The sequence below is a fragment of the Poecilia latipinna genome, unplaced genomic scaffold (assembly GCF_001443285.1).
Source record: "Poecilia latipinna isolate Pla-1442-1.1 unplaced genomic scaffold, P_latipinna-1.0 Scaffold3048, whole genome shotgun sequence".
Classification (NCBI taxonomy): domain Eukaryota; kingdom Metazoa; phylum Chordata; class Actinopteri; order Cyprinodontiformes; family Poeciliidae; genus Poecilia; species Poecilia latipinna.
Genome location: NW_015115664.1, coordinates 22,879 through 29,090, shown reverse-complemented (window position 1 = coordinate 29,090; position 6,212 = coordinate 22,879).

Genomic DNA, 6,212 nt, shown 5'->3' with positions numbered 1-6,212 from the left:
TCCACCCTTTTAATGTGTATTTTATTATTATATTTCAGAACTTTAAAGAATGGCTATTTTATAGCTGACTGGAAATTCAGTTTGAGTATTTTCAATTAATAAAAGATAACCAAGTCCTGGATAAAATATAAAACAATAAAAACATCAGAAAATTATCAAGGTCACTATTTAAACATTTTTTAATAAGACTGCACTGATGGTTTAGAACAGAGGAGAATAACTCCAGTCCTAGAGCTGCGTTGCTACAACCTGTGGACCGGTCCCTGCTCCAACACACCTGGATCAAATCAGTGCAATTAGCAGGACTCTGGAGAACCTGACTGCATGCTGACATTATTCAGACAGTTTATTTTGGACAAAGTTAAATGTTCCAAGACACTGTCCATCAAGGACCGGAGTTGTTTAAGTCACTTTGTTTTGTTTTGCTTTGTTTTGTTTTGTCAGCGATATAGCTCAGGGAGAACAAAGTCTGTGTTCTCTCTGAGCTGCTATCGAGTTCTCAGCTTTCACAGATTATCTGTCTCATATTATGCTGTCACAAAATGGTCAGTTTGAACAAATATGTAAAAAAAAAAACATATTTGTAAAAGTTGCATACTGCAGCTTCAAGGGGAAAAAAAAGCTATCCAAACCTGGCTTTATGTGAAAAAGTAATTGCCCATAAGCCTAATAATTGATTTTTGTACCCCTCACAACAACATACCCAACATACATACATCGCCCTGGCCCCGATAGTGAAGTTATGGTAACACTTTATTTGAAGGGGTGTGCATAAGACTGACATAACACTGTCAAAAACATGACATAACATCTGTCATGAACATATAGCAGTCTTTATGAATGTTTATGACAGTTGTTATGAAGTGTCATTTGGTAAATAATGACACTTTTAATGCAAAGTTGCTCTAAAAGTTGCATTGAAAGTCCATTAAAAATGCCAGCTTTGCATTAAATTATCATAATTTACAAAATCATGCAAAGTTGGCACTTTTAATGGACTTTTAATTCAACTTTTACAGCAACTTTGCATTAAAAGTGTCATTATTTACCGAATGACACTTCATGACAACTGTCATAAGCATTCATAAAGACTCCTTTATGTTCATGACAGGTGTTATGTCATGTTTATGACAGTGTCATGTCAGTCTCATGCACACCCCTTCAAATAAAGTGTTACCGAAGTGATACACAAGACAGAGCCAGCAGGCATTATTGAAGAATTTAGATCGAACAATTGAAGAAGTTTGGAGACTTTCAACATTTAATTTCCATTTGGGATTGATATGGCATTTTTGAATTGAACTTAGTAACTGCCGTCAACAATTTGTGATGTTGTTCTCCTTCAGATGTTTATGCTAGAGACCAGAATTCAGGGTTCCATTAATAACATAAATATGTCCAGAACCTAAAACAGCAAAGTAGTTCCAGACCTTTGTTCTTAAATGTGATGTTATTTTACACTAGACACAGGAGGAAACACACTCTATGTGAATTTGGGTTTTTTAAGATGGACATTTTATTTACTTTTTGGTCTGCAGGGCTTTTGGCCTTGGACCAACAGATGCTACTGTTGCCCAATTGCTTTCTTATTGTTGAATTAACTCTGACCTTGCCTAAAGCCCATGAGGTCTGCAATGCTGAAGATGTTTGTCTGTGTTCTTTGGTGACCTCCTGGAAGAGTCTTTGTGTCTGCCTCTCCAGGAACGGCCAACCTAACCCTCCTATGAGGATTCACCAAGCTCTAACTGTGGCTCCCTGGAGTCGCAGGTTCTGCAGGTTCTGTAGGTTCTGTGTGATTTTGCTATTCTAAAGGTCTGGCTGAAATCAGGACTGTGAAATAGAATGAGTTATCCAAAAAAAATGTGCTTAATCCCAGTTAATTATTCATGATTAAGTAAAAGGGAAATTATTTTTTTCACACTGGACCATGTTGGTTTCTCTTAGACAGATCATATGCTAACACACACACCTGTGAGCTCCAAACCAGTAAAGTAACTAAAATAGTTTGAAATAGTCACATTTCCTTGGTAGCAAAGGTCTTTTTACCATAGATCAACATCGAAACTCAATTATTTCCTGACAAAAAAGTATCTGACAATATGTTAAAACACAATAACCACCATTTTTAGATAAAATGTTTTCTTCTTCACTCTTACATTTCCATCCGTCTGTCCGTCCATCTTTTTTCCAAGGTAAGGTTTCAGGGGCAACAGGTTCAAGAGGGAAACCCAAACATTTCAAGATGTTCTGGGTCCACAGTGATATCCGTTACCTGTATGGGTCTCCTCTTGAAGGGAAGTGCCTGGAAAACCTTTAATCGTAATGCAGAGGAGCAGCAGTTCTCTGCTGAACTCTTCCCAGATGGCAGATCTAATCTGTAAGGCTGAACCCGGCTACACTATAGAGTAAACTCTTCTCAGCCAAACAATGGGATTCTGTTCTTCCAGTCATGATCTGTGTACCATGACCATAAAAGAGCTAGTTTAAGAATTGTCGATGCTTCTGCTATACAACTAAGAGCTGCTAAAAAAAAGGTGAAAAACTTCAGAGACTGAGGCTGAAGATTGAAGAAGTGTAGTTACTTTGTTGACTCCATGGTAAGATGTTTGTCATTCCCATCATTTTCATCATCCTTTCTGGTCCAGTTTTCACCTGGCTAGATCTAGCTGCACTTCTTCCTTCCTTTAGGTGGAGGAACACAGCAGCTCCCAGTCAACCATCATCCACTTCATTCTGTTGGACAGGAAGTCCTCTGGTTTCATCAGTCACAATCACGCCCCCTGCTGTTATATCGGCTGGAGTCAGGCTCAGTTCCATTGGCCGCTGACTCGATTCTAACGCAGCTGATTGGCTAGTGTGGTGACAGTGATGGATGGGTGTGCTAGTGATTGGTTCATTTCACTGTGATGTCACCAGCTGTGGGCTGGCAGTGTGTGTTCATGCAGAATACTGAGTCAGAACAAGTAGGAGGGATAAAAAAAAGATAAAGAGACCTTGCACACACAGGAGAGAGAGGGAGCAGAAATGACTGGGTGGAGCCAACTCTCTCTTCCCCTCTCTCTCGTTCTCTCACTCTTGTTGTCACTCTTCCGCTCTCTCTCATGTATCTATCATGGGTTGTCCTTCAAAGTATACACTTAGCCATGATCCATACAGTTTTTTGTTTGCTTTTTATAAACTAAAACTGTGCAGAGGATCAGGTTCAGACATGTTTGTATCTTTTTCATAACATGAAACGTCTGATTCTGTTATATAGAGACCATTACTGACTGTATTCTCTCCTTCATTGATGTAAGCTCCTAACTCTCAATTTGCCTCCCTCGTTCTGGAAGAACTTTCTGCCAAACCAACCCAGGATAACATCAGACATAACAATGCAAACACAGTGTCAAGGCTGATTAAATGCTTTGGAAACTCTGTTTTGAATGATTGCCCTGCCTTCACTGCTGTAATATAAACTTCTTTCCAGCAGCAATATTGGCTTTTCATTAAACTCCTCTTTGCTCAGGCCAACAATCTGCCTGCAAAGTCTCACCTTTAATTTCATGTGGAAATGTAATTATATTATTCTTGTACAGCAGGCTCCAGCTGGAACCCTGGCTGTAAAAATTAATTAGCATCTTCAATGTGCCAAGTACCTGACAACACAAGAAGTCCAGTGACGGCACCAGAGTCGCTGCCAACAGCAGGAGACAGCTGCAGCCTCCAGAACCCTCCAGAACTCTCCAGAGCCTCCCAGAACCCCCCAGAACCTAACCATCCACACCTCACAAGTCCCCTCCACCCTTCCCAAACACCCCAGAACCCCCAGAATCCTCCAGTATCCCCCAAGAATGATATTAACTTTGCTGAATTTTCAGCAGGATTATTTCTTGACTGTAATCAGAAGCTTTCTTCAGAGCCTTCTAAAAAATGTAAGCATATTGTCTTGTCTTTTGATAGAAAGAGAACTGCTGTGTTTTCTTCTAATTAATACCTGATGTTCTGCTTTGTGGTGAGATTATTAAAAGTTCAGCTCAGCCTAAAAGATTTTACATTAAAAACTTCAAAACCGTTCAGGCACAGGGTGCTGCAGTGTAGAAGGGTTAGAGCGCTTAGTCCTCAGCGCGGGTTTGAGTCCGATGACATTTGCTGCATGTCTTCTCTCTCTCACACAACCCTCTTTCCTGTCTGACAACAGTCAAATAGAGAGAAGAAAAGAAACCTTTTAATGTCAGCAGGAAAATCAAGAATATATAGAAACTGTAAACATGTTTCAGGATGGAACAACAGAACGTGTGTCTGAAAGGCTGGATTTTCACCAGTTTTTCAGACTGGCAGTCTAGAGTCAAGCACCACACACAAGAACCTTGACTGTAGAAACTAAACCCACCGAGTCCCATCAGGGAGCTCCACCCAGACCCAAGCTCCAATCAGTTTTCATTCACAGCATGGCCTCTGTAGGGCTGGACTGTGTGGCTCCTTTCTAAATAAACACCAACTGAAGGAACATAATGCAGGCCTTGGTCGAAGTTAACCGAGGAGCTCCTCATGCCAACATCTGGCTGAAGTTCATCTCTGTTCCAAAGCAAACAACAGAGGCTCAGGCACATATTGTTTTATAATAGACGTGTAACATAATTCTTGGGCTTTCAGCTTCATACTCAATCTATTGGACTCGACACAGCACCAGTGTTTGTGTTTTCTAAAGAAAGACACAATCTACTTTCTGTTTCACTTTGTTTAATTTAAATGAAATTATACCTTAACCTTACATAATGCTTCTAACATACAGTCATGGAGGAAACTTGTGTTTGTGTGTGTATTTAACACACACAAACATTCATGTACTTTATCAATCTGAGGACTTTACATTGACTTCCAGTCATTTTCACAGCCTAACCTAACCAGTACACGACTGAGTAGCAGTGGGTCTCCCCAACATAGTATTTGTTGGAGAAATGGACCTTACAAGATTATGAAGAAATGCTAACACACACACACACACACACTTTATAAATGACGCCTCTGCACTTGAAAAAACAAACTGGTTCCATGCAGGATCTCAGCGCTCTGATTGGAAAAACACAAAACCAGCCAACAGAAAAGCATACAGAAGCAATTAGCAGCAGAGAAGCCATTTATCCCAGTGTGAGGGTAAACAAGCAGAGACAGGCTGGTGATAAATAGAAAAGAGGCTGGGTACAGAGAGGCTGGAAAAGCTGAAAACAATGAGAGTGTTCTTGGTTAACTTATTTATCTTCCTATAAATGTTTAATTTTTCTTATGTTCTACATAAGACATGCTTTTGGTTGCATTTTAAAGTCCCGTTTCACTCCTTCAACTCAAGTGTTGCAGATTGTTCCTAAAATATTCAAATTTGAACATTTAGGATGTCACGTACAACTTACTCAAATTAATATTTCATCTTTGTTGAAAACGTATTGTTCTTTGTAAAATAATTTATTTACATTGCATGTATTGTCAGAGTATATTTTCTATGGTCAATACAATAACTAATCTGGCCCACAAGGTGGTGCCAAAAGCCAAGATCAGTGCCTGACACACACCTCAGAACAGTAATAATATATTTAATTGGCTACTGTTGCCCTTAGGTGTTTGTACATGGTTGCTTGTTCTGCGTGTGTGTGTTGCCTTATGATGGTGCAGGCTCTATCCCACCTTTGGATGGATGGATGGATGGATGGATGGATGGATGGATGGATGGATGGATGGATGGATGGATGGATGGATGGATGACGGACGGATGGATGATGATGGATGCAAATGGCAGAATGTGACTGTATGTTTTTCAGGATGCTAATGAAGGCCTAACTCTAACCCTTACAGCTGATTTAATGAAAGATATTGAACTTTTGACACTGCAGGCTTGAGGAAACCTGTACTGAAATAGATCACTTATAATTAAATGCTTCATAAATGAATCTAATCAGAAGTGATGCAAATAAAAAAAAATCCTCCAAAGTTTATACTAGACAGCAGAGATGAAACAATCACAGAAAACACAACCACATCTTGGCCTTCTGCAATGTTTAATTTGAAATTAATTCAGCAATTTAAATTGAAGTGGAATGGAGCTTTTTAGGTAAGATGTAGAGGAAAAAAATGCCAAGGTTTTTCTATGATGTTATGCAGGGCCGTGCAGAGACCACTAAAGGGGCAGGTGCTCAACAAAAAAAAGGGCACATCTAACCGCCTTCTAGGACAGAATA